This window comes from Schistocerca americana, chromosome X (assembly GCF_021461395.2).
Source record: "Schistocerca americana isolate TAMUIC-IGC-003095 chromosome X, iqSchAmer2.1, whole genome shotgun sequence".
Classification (NCBI taxonomy): domain Eukaryota; kingdom Metazoa; phylum Arthropoda; class Insecta; order Orthoptera; family Acrididae; genus Schistocerca; species Schistocerca americana.
In genome coordinates, this window is record NC_060130.1 from 914,816,243 (window position 1) to 914,831,768 (window position 15,526).

The window sequence follows — 15,526 nt, forward strand, 5'->3', positions numbered from 1 at the left end:
GCATCATAAAGCACAGAAAGAAAGAGTCTTGACAAACGTGAAAGAGGAATACCATGCGTTACAGCTCTGATACAAAAAACTATGAGAAAAGCTTGAACAAATGATGGACCTAACACCACAAACTGTGATACATAAAAAGAGGGGATGATTAGATGCCGGTGGTAAACTGTTGGGAACAGTATTTGGTACAACCTACAACAAGGACATCCAGAACTTGAACAATGGAGTAGGATGAATACAAGCAGCTGCAGATGCTAGCAGAACCATGATGGAATGTAATACCATCCAGCTGTCAAACTTAGAGCAGCATGTGCTCAAAAGCACCAAAATACTACAGAAATTATCCATCGAGTTAACACAATATACACAACACACTGTGCGAGCCGTAAGCAACAGCTTAGGAATGGTAGAGAACTAGATGCACTAGATGAAAGGATGCTGTTAACTAGATTAATGTGAGCATTAACAGATTGTCTGAACAATGTGAGGATGGGAATTACTACATTACAATAAGCAGTATATCATGCCGTACACAGGTAATTGATTTCTACATAGTTGCCTCCATTGCTATTCCTAGATGAATAGCAGATCACAAAAGGGGTTCACGGCCAAGTTACAACACACAATGAAACCAATCAAGGGAAGTTTGACACTATTCTACCATGTATCAACCACTGAAATGAGTACAGATGGAGCAATGTTCATGTGTTAATTCGATTCCCAGTAGCAGGCATGATCACCCAATATCAATATTTTACAGTACACATCTATCTGATGAACTGGAAAACTGTACGGAAAGGGGTACAGGTACAAACCCAAGAAGCACTGATAATTTTGGAGCAAAGGGAAACCTGATGTAATTTGAAAACTTACGGGGATGTCAGAGGGAAGTATTATGATCTGCCCAAGTAAAATGATACAGACTGCTACACAGGCATGTGAGAGGCAGTTGTTTTTGGAAAAAGCCAAAGCAGCTGATGTCAATGAGAAGTGTTAGCCCTGCGCCCCCATTTCCAGAGAGGTAAAGTCAGCTCTTTCACCAGAAATTGTAATCATAAATTGTTATGGAAACAGGAAACTAAAGGGCATGAGCAGAATAGGATTGTGGGACAGTGGAATACTGATAACCAGTAAAACTTGTGATATAGTGGGCAAGATGTTTCATTTTCCAGCTAAGGTCACTGCTACTAGTACACTCAAGTGGTCCTAACCAACCTACATTGTATTGGCCAGAGAAGCCACTAGACATGTTGCCAAACCAAAACCCACCCTCCCTGAATAATGCTCTGAACCCAAACATCCTATACTTGTTATATGAACTTGTAGTGACACAAAAAGAACAGATCACAGCAGAGCAAATGCTCCAGCACATGTAGAAATATTGTGGTAAACAATGGCACAACATTACAACTGTAAGTGTTACATCTTCCAGTGCTGTAGTGGTTCTCACTGCAATTTGTATAATTCAGTTTTCTGTTAAATGAAAGTAAACAGCAAGAGTTACTTACACACCAAATATTTGTTGATTGGTTTGTTAACAGAGTCAAGGATTTGCAACTATGTGTTTACTAGTAGATAAATTTTTAAATTTATGGAAAAATATACCAGGGAGATAATGATGGCCTCAATAAAGCTTAAATGCAAGTTCAATGGACTTAACATAGAATGTCATGTTATAGGATTAAGAGCCATCACATGAGCATGTGGTTCAGCTCTGTGAGAACAGAACAGAAAAACTGTGCAGTGTATAATTATTGATGTCAAATATGTATGACGAGATTGTTTCAGAGATACTCCAAGCAGAAATATTTGAGGTGATTTTTCTAAAGAAAAGTGGGCTTGTTGCACCCCAGAATAATATTCCAGGCAGAAATAAAAATAATTGTAAAAGTTCTTCCCTGGCAATGCCAGGGATTAAGCAGAATGTATTGACAACCAGGCAGAATACCAGTAAGTGAGAAACCCAGATGGAATGGCTACAGACACAGAAGCGACTGGAACACCCTGGGTGAGATGAGTGCTTAAACCAGCTAATTAGCATCATGGCAACAGAGGGCTAATGTCATACGACTGCTCCACTGCTGCACTGACAAAGGGGCACACCTGCATCAGCAAATAATGGCTGGTGAGTGCTCTGCTGGCTCGTCTGTCTGCCAGTGAACTAGAGAAGACAATGCTGTACTTGTTGTTAATAAATGTATAAGCTAACAGTAATGTTTCCTTAACACTTTCGAGCATTTGGTAGATCCTCCCTATTACATTCCACATGATGATATCCTCATGAGTGTAGAGGCCAAGGCCCCAGCCCACCTATGACCATCTCCAATTGGACCTAGGACTACATCGCATCATCACCTGGGAAAACACCATTGCTGATGTCACAGAATCAATTGCTGGGCTGATATATTAGCACATTTTTGGCTCCTCCCTGAGGTTGCCATCTCTTGTGTCATCAACAAGGATCCCAGTCACTCAACTGTTGGATTGTGTCATGTTACACAAAACTTTATGCTGAAGCCCATCCATGCTGTTTACACAGGGTAGTACCAGAACCTTCTCAACTGTTTCCCACCTGGGCCACCACGAGAGGTACGGCACAGTCTATGATATTCGTGCCACAAGTGGCCCACTGGTTTTCAGTAGACACCTCATACTGGACTGACTTGCTGCTGCTGAAGCTTAATTTGAGTTTATGTTTCAGAATGACGCAATTTGCCATTTTGACAGCCCCCGATCCTCTTCTCTCCACCTTGCAGCAAATAAGGATGCATTATGGCAACACTGTGGTAACTATCATGCTCTTAATGCATGCACCACCCTGGACAAATATCCTGTCTCAAACCTTCATGACTTCAACTGAGCCCTCCATGGTGCTCTAGTATTCGGTGTCCTGGACTACACAAAGACATTCACACAGATACCAGTCACCACAGAAGACATCCTGAAGATGGCCATCACCGTGCCCTTTGGCCTCATCAATTCAAGATGCACAACATTTAGTCTCCAGAATGCTGCATAAACATGGCAGTGATTCATTGACATTATGCTAAGTGACCTGCCCTTTTATTTCACCTATCTCAGTGACATATTGGTGTCTTCTTTTCACTGCTGCAGCACCATGGACATCTGACAGTAGTGATTCTATAGCTGATCGATTTGGGGTTGTCAATAATTCCTCCAAATGCACCTTTCGTGCCTCCCAGGTGACATTCTTGGGCACCAGATTTGTGCAGATGGCATCAGATCCTTCCAGAAAATTTCAGGCTATTCAGGAAATTCAGCACCCACTAATTTTTCAAGAACTTTGCTGGTTTCTCAGAATGCTGAGCTTCTACTACTGTCAGCTCCCCAGCACAGCCACCATTGCTGGCCCTAATTTTAATGGCAACAATACTGTTTCTTGAATGGAACAAATGGACACTGCCTTTACTGCTGCCAAGGACAGCCTTGCTGAAGTTGCACTTCTACCTCACCCAGCACTTGATGCTAAGTTGGCACTGGTGGTCAACACAAGCTGGCATAGCTTAGGTGCAGCCTTGCAACAACATTTCAGTGGTTTCTGGAAACTGCTGACTTTCTTTTCAAAGAAGCTCGCATCTACACAACGCCAAAGGAGTGCCTATGACAGGTAGCTGCTTGCCACAAATGAGATGAACCATTACTTATGACCATCATTGGAGGCCAGGAACTCACAAACACGTCATGTATGGCTTCCAGCAGACCAACAATCATTATTCACCATGCCATTTCTGCCAACAGGAATATATACCTCAGTTCAGTACAGCTCAGGGAATGGACAATAATGTGGCAGATTGTCTATTAGGAGTCATCAGGACTGCTGGTTGCATCAATTTTGTCACACTCACTGCAACACAAGTGGTCAATACAGAGCTGGGCTCTATCAACAAGACCAGTGCATATCTCTATCCCTGGCCCAGATACATAACTATTGTAGCACCTCCACTGGCAAGCCAAGACCTTGCCTACCAGCCACCTGCCACCACAAAGCCTTTGACAGCACTGAACACCTGTGCCACCCTGACATTAAGGCCCTATCAGGCTTATTACCCACTGTGACCTGGCACCCACTTAGATTGCCACAGCTGGAACGACTGCTGTGGTGCTTGTCAGAATAGTAAGGTTGGACAGCACGTACATCCTCCTATTGATAATTTCCCCTAGGCTACAGGGAGATTTACCCATGCCCATACTGATAGTGTCAGTCCCATCCCCATCTCTGATGGCCAGCAGTATCTTCTAACTGTCTTTAATCATTTCACACTGGCAAGAGGTGACACCAATTTGTGACATCTGGACTGGAGCTGTGGCACAAGCATTTGTGAGTACATGGATTGCTTGTTTTATTTCCCTCTATACATCACTAAGGATCGCAGAAAGCAATTTGAATCACCACTGTTCAATCAGCTTGCCCAACTCTATGGCCTTTATGGGCACTGCACCAGCACATACCACCCAGCCAACAATAGTAGGGGTGAGTGACGGCATCCCACTTTGAACGCTGTTCTACTTTGCCACAGCACATCATTGATTGGTGCACTCCCAATTGCATTGTCCTTCTCAGCCTCCGCACAAGTTTCAAGAAGGACCTCAATGCCTCAGAGGCTGAGCTGGTCTACGGCAGAGGATTTGTTGAGTCCTCTGCTACCACTAATGCTTCTGAAATTCCAGCCTTCTTGGATGTGCTCCACTCCCATATTGCATGCATCTGTCCTCAACCCAGCTCTTCACCACTTTCTTTCATTCATTCAGATTTGGCCACTTCCACGCACATAATGATGTGGATTGGTGGGGTCAGGCCTGATTCTCAAAAGTCAGTAATCTAGTCCTCATAAGATTGTTAGGTGACATCACGATACCCTGGAGGTTGCCATCAATGAGAACATCCAGACGGTGTCAATGGACTGCTTAAACCCACCTTCACCTTCCCATCTGATCCCACCTGTATGCACTGCCCTCAAACAGCCTCATCAACACCACGGCCACTACCACCACGACCATTACCACCGTCACTTCCGAAGTCAACACAACCACCGATTCAAGACTGACAGTCCCACTCTGGGTTACAAGTGATCTTGCCAGTGCAATTCACACCTCCGCGCTCCACTACTCCTGGCATGGGGAGCTGCATGACAGCAACCAGTTATCGCACAGTTCTAGTGAAGGCCATAAAAAGGCATTGGCAGCACAGTTAGTCAAGCTGTGAGCTTACAGCATCAGCCACAGCATAATGCCGCTAGTACATGGGCATGCCAGACCACCTAAAGATGTAATACATTACCCCATTGATAGACGATGAAAGTTTGTCGTCCAATTTATATCAAAGTATTTTCATCCCTCTGCACCCCCAATTTAAGGGGGTTCTGCAGGATTATGGAGAAGAGGTTTCAGACGTGTACCCATTGCTGCAACTTCACTAGACTTCCATATAATGTGCACTCACATAGACACAGAGAGAATGTGCCGGTCCATTATGCGTTCTGTGACAGTGTCATGATTTCAGTGTTCACCTGAGCGAAGGATTGTATAATGTCAATAGTGATCACTTGTCAGATGGAATATGCTGTGGTTTCAGTGATTCTCCAAGCAACAGATTGTGTAGGGCATTTGTACAATGGGAAATATCTGAGAGTGCATCGGTCAACTGAGCGACAGATTGTTTGGGGTTTTTTCAGTGGTTGCTACTGAGAGAGACCCTGTAAAGTGACTATGTGGTCACTCCTGCAACTGGTGTTTCATGATATTGTGAACATTTCTGTGACAAGTTTCTTGTACCAACAGTACTATCAAGAAAAGTTACATTAGTGTGCAACTGTATCTTTTGTGTGTCAGAACATTCCTGTTACGTTACCTGTATAAATTATCCCAAAAATTCACAATTTTTTGCTTTTTTCCATCATACACATAATGCATATACCACAGTTACATAAAATGACTGAATTCTTATCCATGACATATTTCACAATAGTTTTATTATTCACTGTAATTTCCGAATGATTGATGACAACCGTATAGTTTGCTCACCTAGAAATATTTTATTTAAAGAATTGTCCATAATTTATGTTACTGCCCATAGACCACGTGCATGTCGAAATTCAAGGATGTAAATTTTTTTTTTTTAGATTGGCCTCATTCTCCAATTTTTAATAAACATTTTACTTTTTCCCAAAAATTCAATTTTCAAAGTCATTTGTATTCAAAATTATTGTGTTCCAGTCTTAAAATGAAATTATTTCCAATATCTGAAACAGGTACTGACTTTTCTGTTTATGAAAATGTATACTTTCATTTAAATAATATGTTAGTTTTTTAATTATTCAAATTAGAATACTTTACTTTTTTGAACCTTTTTGGAGAATTTCAGGAATTCTAGTTATGCAGCTTTTCATTAAAAAAATTATTTCTGTGCCTACTGTACCTTTCAGTCTTTTCATTTTGCTGTCTTATGTTAATTACTAAAATGGAATAGACTAATTTTTGACCAATTTATAATTGTTTGTAAATACACATCTACAAGTAGGTGCAGCACACAAAACCATTAGCAAGTGAGGGCTTAATGGTGAACTCGCACACCATCTACATTCCATATTGTAATTTATCTTTCTTTGCCTCGTGATGACTGGGTGTTGTGTGATGTTCTTAGGTTAGTTAGGTTTAAGTAGTTCTAAGTTCTAGGGGACTGATGACCATAGCTGTTAAGTCCCATAGTGTTCAGAGCCATTTGAACCATTTTGTAATTTATCAGAGCATTGGTATTCAGCTATTATAATGTAAATAACTAAGTCAGTTGGTGGGAGGCAAACATTCAGTCAGCTCAGATCCTATGTTATAAGTTCACTCAGTATTGGTAATTAAAGTGTAAAATTAATATGTTGCCAGTTTGAAAATTCTGATAAACCACTCTTAGATGATGTGAAGTGCTGACATGTGATACATTAACTGTCAGAATTCCTGAATATGAGCTGACCTTCAAAATGTTATGAAATGATAAAATATACTTTTAGAAAAAAATGAAATAAAATAAGTGCACAATGAAGGAATTATCTGAATGAGACAGAAGTCGGTAGGGTGATGTACATATACAGACAGACAGACAGACAAACGATTACAACCTCAAGAGAATGAGCTTCACGAACTGAGCAAGTCAATAACACATTGATCCACCTCTGGCCCTTATGCAAGTTGTTATTCAGGTTGGCATTCATTGACTGAGAGTTGTTGGATGTCCTCCTGCAGGATATTGTGCCTAATTCTGTCCAGTTGCTGCGTTAGATCATCAAAATCTGAAGCTGGTACCAGGGCCCTGTCCATAATGCTTCAGACATTCTCAATTAGGGAGACATGTGATGAACTTGCTGGGCAAGATAGGGTCTGGCAAGCATGAAGACAAGCAATGAAACCTCTTGCTGTGTGCAGGAGGGCATTACCTTGCTGAAATGCAAGTCCAGGATGGCTTGCCAAGAAGTGCGACAAAATGTAGTATAGAATATTGTCAAAGTACCACAGTGCTGTAAGTGTGCGATAGATGACAACCAAAGTGGCCCTGCTATGAAATGAAATGACACCCTACACCATCACTTCTCACTGTCAAGCACTATGGCAGATGACAGTCACCCACTACTATTCGGGGAATCTCCAGACATGTCTTTGCTAGTCATAAGGGCTCAGTTTGAAGGACGACTCACCACTGAAGACTATTCTATGCCAGTCACTGAGATTCCAGGCTGAACATGTGTCTGGAGATGACCCAGACAGTGGTGCGATACCGATCTGTCGCCCACTATACAGCTTGACAACCAGGATTGGTAGTCTGGGGTGCCATTTCTTTTCATAGAGGGACCCCTTTGGTTGTCATCTACAGCACCCTTACAGCACAGTATTATGGCAATGGTATTCTATGCCCCATTCGGTTGCCCTTGATGGCAAGCCATCCTGGGCTTACATTTCAGCAAGATAATGCCCGCCCACATACAGCAAGATTTTCTTCTGCTAGCCCTCATGCTTGCCAAACCCTACCTTGGCTAGCAAGTTCATTGGATCTCTCCCTAACTGAGAACATCTGAAGTATTATGGACAGAGCCCTCCAACCAGCTCGGGATTTTGATGATCTAACGTACCAACTGGACAGAATTTGACACAATATCCCTAAGTAGAACATCAGACTCCTCTATCAATCAATGCCAACCCAAATAACTGCTTGCATAAGGACCAGAGATGGACCAATGTGTAACTGACTTGCTGAATTTGTGAAGCTCTTTCTCTAGAATAAATCCTGAATTTTTTCTGAAACTGTAATCATTTGTTTATCTGTACATATACTTCACCTCTACCTATTTCCATCCCATTCAGGTAATTCCTTCATGGTGTGTTGTTTTTCGGTCTTAGAGTGCATGTCATGCATAAAGCTCATGCGAAAAAGGTGAGAGAGATTAGGTCTGGATATGCAAATGGAATAAGAAAGAAAAATGATAATATTAGTATCATGAGCATTCCATCATGCAATGACAAGGTGAGCAAGGCTTTACTCATAGAGATGTTTATCAAAATTGACAGCAACAGTGTTGCTGCTCTTCGCGAGTATTGATGCATTGAAGGAATACGGAGAGGTCCTCTTTCCGCACCAGGGTTGAAGGCCATGATTCAGAAGTTTCAATTAACTGGTGATTTGGGAGTTAAAAAATCCTAGGAGAGGCTGACAGCCAACTGCACCACAAATTGTTGAAGAAGTAACTGTTGCCAAGTCTGGGAACGCTGGACACAATGTGAGATCTTCAACCAATGCACGAGCTGTGTCACAACAGCTGAACATTTCACGGGCCACCATTCAAAAAGTGCTGAGAACAATTGTGAAAAGATATTCAGTCTGTCATGGATGCAAATGATCATCACACTGAGCAACATTTGTAATCTGGAATGTAAACATGGTACACAATTACCAAATGTTATTCTCCCATGTGAAAATTAAAATGTGTTTCTTCCAATAGTTCTTTTTTTTTTTTTTATAATTTATTTCTCTTCCATGGTGTTATAAAGGTTTCACTGTCATCTGATCACTCATTTTTCATAGGGGTTCTCTCAAGGACTTTTGGTACAATGAGAATCTATTTGCATTTTCTGCCATGTGTTCCAGTGCTATGTAAAAGAAACACTAAATTTATACTGTGTACACATCCATATGAGATTATGACAGTGTTATATCTATAGCTGTTACGGACATTTTTCCTATTTGCAAAAATTCACACACTCGGTTTCCAAAAGATGATGGATACATGATTGGAATATGAGCTATTTACCTGCCCTAAACTTTATCTCAAATCAGATTAAATTGCCCTTATGAGACTTATTGTCTCCCTCTATATGCTACAAAACATCTGATGAACACTTCTGCACAGTGTCTGCTGTATTACTCAGTTGTAATAATAATAACGCTTGAATAAGTTATAAATAGAATTATGGCATCATTCCACTACATGTGTGTTAAAATCGTATTTTACTAAGCAGTATCAGTTAGAGTCTTGAATAATGGCTGTCAAGGTTAGGCATATTCTGCGTACCTGACATCAAGCATTATCTTACAGCTAACAAGCATTCAGTAGTTTTATGAGCATTCTGCTGTGAATGTCAGTGAGCATTAAAAGTGGTCATAGAGTGAATTTTTATTCCATTTGTTGTGAATTGTCATAGTTGAAGGTGCAGGTAGTAACAAATTGTACATATGCAAGTAAGAGAGAATTTTCAGCATACAAGCATTGTTCAGACACAAAACCCACTATACAAGTATCTTAACTGTCGCTTGGAACTGGCAACACTGCTATCCTGTGACCAGAGTCATTCATGAACTGGACTACGTTTGTTGTTGTATTCAGTCCGAAGTCTGGTTTGAGGCAGCTCTGCATGCTATTTTATTCTGTGCAAGCCTCATCATCTCCAAATAATTACTGCAACATACATCTTTCTGAATCCACTTAGTGTATTCATCTTGTCATCTTCCTCCGCAATTTTTATCCCCCACATTTCCCTCCAATACTAAACTGATGATCCCTTGATTTCTCAGAATTTGTCCTATCAACCAGTCACTCCTTTTGGTCAGGTTATGTCACAAATTTCTTGTCTCCCAAATTCTGTACAGTACCTGATCATCAGCTACATGACCTACCTACCTAATCATCGGCATTCCTCTGCAGCACCAAATTTCAAAAGCTTCTATTCTTTTCCTGTCTAAACTAGTTATCGTTCATGTTTCACTTCCATACATGGCTACACTCTAAACAAATACCCCCAGGAAAGACTTCCTAACACACAAGTCTATAATCAGTGTTAACAAATTTCTCTTCTGCAGAAACACTCTCCTTGCCATTGTCAGTCTACATTTTATTCCCTCTCCACTTTGACCATCATGTCACTTTGCAAAACTCATCTACTACTTTGCTTTGTTTTCCAATCTAATTCCCTCAGCATCACCTGATTTAATTCGACTACATTCCATTATCCTTGTTTTGCTTTTGTTGATGTCCATCTTATGTCCTCCTTTCAAGACACTGTCCATTCCATTCAACTGTTCTTCCAAGTTCGTTGCCATCTGATGGAATTATAATGTCGCCAGCAAACCTCAAAGTTTTTATTTCTTTTCCCTGGACTTTAATTCCTATTCCTTTTTTGTTTTGTTTCCTTTACTGCTTTCTAACTGTAAAGACTGAATGAGGACAGGCTACAACAACCCTGTCTCACCCCCTTCCCAACCACTGCTTCCCTTTCATACCCCCAAACCCTTATAACTGCTGTATGGTTTCTGTACACGTTGTAAATAGCCTTTCGCTTCATGATTTTACCCCTGCTACCTTCAGAATTTTAAACAGAGTATTCCAGTCAACATTGTCAAAAGCTGTATTTAAGTCTACAAACACTATAAACGTAGTTCTGGCTTTCCTTAACCTCTCTCCTAAGATAAGTTATAGGGTCAGTATTGTCTTGCATGTTCCTACATTTCTCCAGAATCCAAACTTATCTTCCATCAGTTTCTCCATTCCTCTGAAGATAATCTGTATTAGTATTTTGCAACCATGACTTATTAAGCTGATAGTCCAGTAATTTTCACACTTGTCTGCAAATGATTTCTTTGGAATGCAAATTATAATACTCTTATAGAAGGCAGAAGGTATTTTGCCTTTCTCATAGATGAGATAGAAGAATTTTATCATGACTAGCTCTCCCAAGGCTATCAGCAGTTCTGATGGAATGTCATCCACTCACGGGGCCTTGCTTCAAGTTTGGCCTTTCAGTGCTCTGTCAAATTATTCTTTCAGCATCATGTGTCCCATCTCAACTTCCTCTTGCATTTCTATAAAATTGCCTTTAAGTTCATCTCCCTCAAACAGACTCTCTGTACACTCCTTCCACCTTTCCCTTCTTTGTTTAGGGCTAGTTTTCCATTAGAGTTCATAAATTTCTCCAATAGCCTCTTTAATTTTCATGTAGGTGATATCTATGTCCCCCAGTGAAGTAGGCTTCTAAATCGTTACATTTGTCCTCTATCAATTCCCGGTTAGCCATTTTGCAACTCTTATCAATCTCATTTTTTAGACATTTGTATTCCCCTTTGCCTGCTTCATTTTTGTATTTTGTCCTTTAATTTACTGAATTCAATGGCTCCTGTTACCCAAGGATTTCAACTAGGCCTTGTCTTTTTACCTGTAAGATCCTCTGTTGCCTTTATTAATTTCATCTCTTAAAGCTACCAATTCATCTTCCACTGTATTTCTTTCCCATGTTCTAGTCAACTGTTGCCTAACACTCCCCCTGAAACTCTCAACAACCTCTGGTTCTTTCAACTTATCCAGGTCCCATCTCCTTAATTTCCTACATTTCTTCAGTTTTAATCTACAGTTCACATCTGACCTCTGGGAAATGTTTTACAGTTTAAATTCTGGTTCCAAAATCTTTGTCTTATCATTACATAATCAATCCAAAACCCTCTGGTGTCTCCAGGTCTCTTCCACGTATATGATAATCTTTTACAAATCTCAAACCATGTGTTATTGGTTATATTAGGCTCCATGCAAAACTCTACCAGGTGGCTTCCTCTTTCATTCCTTTCCCCCAGTCCATATTCACCTACACACTATTTCTCTTCCTTTTTTCCTCCTATCGAACTCCATTCCCCCATCACTATTAAATTTTCGTTTCCCTTGATTATCTGGATAATTTCTTATATTGCATCATACATTTCTTTAGTCTCTTCTCCATCTGTGATGCTAGTTGGCATATAAACTGGATGTGCGATTCGTGTCTACATTGGCTATGATGATGCATTCATTATGTTGTCCATAGTAGCTTACCTGCATTCCTAAACTCACTCCTGCATTACCTGTTTTTGACTTTATATTTATAGCCCTGTATTCACCTCTCCAGAAGTCCTGTTCCTCCTGCCACACACTTCCCTAATTTCCATTATATCCAACTTCAACCTATCCATTTTCATTTTTAAATTTTCTAATCTACCTCCATGATTAAGGGACCTAACATTCCATGCTCCAAACCAAATCTGACGACGATACCCTCCTGAGTAGTCCCCATCCAGAGATCCAAAAGGGGGGAATTGTTTTATCTCCAATACATTTTACTCAAGAGGATGCCATCATCATTTAAGCATGCAGTAGAACTGCATCCTCCCAGGAAAAATTATGGCTTGTTTCCCCCTTCCTATGGGCTATAGGAGTGCTTAATAAGGTACACTTTTAAAATACAGCCGGGTGTAACTATGTCATTCTACAAATTTATGAACTCTGATGCCGACCCAGAAGAAACTGTAAACAGGAAATATTTAATGCTAAGTGGTATTGGCTAGGTACAGAACCACAACTTACTATACTTTAAGGCATGCCTTAGTCATTTGAAAGCTAATTGCCCCCTTCATGACAATGTCGGACAAATTTCTGATTCACACCACTAAATAAGATTAATACAAGCAAGTCTTTTTCCTCACTCTTTTAATTTACTAATATGACCCATTCATAAACAGTAGTACACGAGTAGTCCACCATTTTCACCTACCGCCCACTTTTGTATTAGGGTTCACAGTAAAATTTTCTAACCACCCTCTGGTTCCTCAGTAATGGTGATTTATAATATAGAAAAGTATGTCTAAAAATTTGCAAAGCAGTTACTGCAAAATAAAGCATATAATAATAATTACTTACCAAATACTTTACATCAAAATTTTATGAAAATCTAAAGAAAATGTTTTTAAGCCCCATACTTCCTACTGGCCACAACGAAAGCTGGAACACCCATTAGTGAGTGTTAAGGACCAGGTTGACAAGTAACGCACAGTACACTAGCTTATGAGTCATGGAGTGATCCAGATCTGAATTGAATCTGCATGTCAGATTGACAACCATGAGTGGGTACACTGCCTAGACTGAGTGTGCTTTCTAGGTGGTGCCCCATTTGTTTAGGCAAATGCTGGGCTTGTCCCCAAGCTGCACATCAGAGAATATGGTAAGCAGTCAAAATATAACACACAAAACAAAGTTTAACTGATTTAAATACAGATGGTACACTTCCCTCCATCAGGTTACCTTGATGACTGTGGTACCAAGAAGAGCATCTGGCCATAAAGTTAAACAATAAAATAAAATTTGCTACATCTTGAAAAAGCAGACCTCATACTAGGAGGTATAAACACTACGGAAGAGAGAAGTGTCACATAGGTGACAAACTGTTATTGGAATATAGTTTGTTAGAAGTAGGGTACTTTCGTTTCACTTCACATCTACAGCATAGTTCTTTATGTGGGACCTCACTGTCATTTTAAGGTTATGCACATTTTTCAGTGTTGACACAAAAAAAAAAAGAAAAAAAATTCAACACTTAATTAGTTACTGATATTAATAAACTGTCATCCTCAGGGTTATGACATTTCTACACAGCAAGTGTGGAAGTACCAAATTTTGCAAAAATTGAAGATAATGTACTGTAACATAAAAAACTGCACATTTTGTATTATCATTTGCACAATATTTTTCTGTTCCAAACTATATGCAGTGAATCAATGGAAATAGGAACAAAGGAACAAATGTAACATGTACGAGCAACCATCTGGAGTGACCTAAAGTGGAATAACAACATAAAACTATTTGTAGGAACAGCAGATTTCTGACAGATTCATTGGGAGAACTTTTCAAGATATGTAATTTATTCACAAAATAAAAGCAGTTTGACTATTCTTTTGAGTATTGCTCATCAGCCTGGGACCCTTGCACAGATAGGAATAATAAGACAGAGAAAATCAAACTAATAACAGCATATTTTAACACACAGCAAGTGCAAGGGCATTATTAAGATGTTCAACAAACTCCAGTTGCAGACACTACAAGAGGGGTGTTGTACTTCATAGAGAGATTTACTGCTGAATTCTGAGAGCATACAATCCAGTATGTCAGGCAACATATTGCTTCTATCCACATATATCTCGCAAACTGAGCATGGTGACAAAATCAGAGAAATTCTAATGCACCTAGAGGTTTAGTGACAGTGGTGGTTCTAATGTCTTGTTATGAATGGAACAGTGGAAGTGGGGGAAAAAATAGTGGTAGCATGATTGTCCTCTGCCACATACCACAAGGTGGCTTGTGGAGTGTCAGAAACTGCAGCTGACAGCATTTGGTAGCACTGTAAATTTTGATGTAATGTCCAACAGAAGTTTGTGGGAATGGATTACATTTACCGCTTAAAGAAACCAATTTGTAAAAATTTTGCTAATCCTCTTGTTTCTTGTATTCTAGGAATGAGTTTAGTATGATTCTAGTGACTTACTTTTTGGCAAAGAGTAGCTATTCAAATCCTTACAATTTAATATCTACTGCCATTAAAATCTATGCATCATGATCTGACAACACAGTACTGAATTTTTCGAAATACACTTGCAAGCCAATTACATATAAATGAAAAGTCTGATGGACAGAGAAAAAATGTAAAAGTCAAGAAAATTTCCAGTAAAATAGTGACTGGACTGGCTGAACTCTGGAATAAATATTCACAAATATAAGGCAATACACCCAAACAAATTATACACCACTGAATTTCTTCATTGGAAAACTGAAAAACATGACAATCTTATCTCCAGATTACCCATTATGCCTAAAACCTGGGTTTAGGACCTAGGAAGTGTATGTATTGTGAGATGAAACCACAAAAAATTAAAGTATCAACAGCCAGTTTACAAAATACAGTTATCAAAGAGGCAAAAGACACTTGAAAAGTACTGAAATAAAACTGGTACATTGCGTAATTATGAATGTGATACATCATAGACAGAAATAAATCAATTACACACAACACTGACAACATTTATTTGTGCAATCATTACAGTGACAATGTCATCTGTTTTTCATACAGGTACATACAAAGACACAGAAGTAGTACACTTTCATTTTGAGAAGTGAAACTATTTGAAATTATAATGCAAGCTGTACCTTATGGTGATCTATACAAAAAAACAAATACTTTG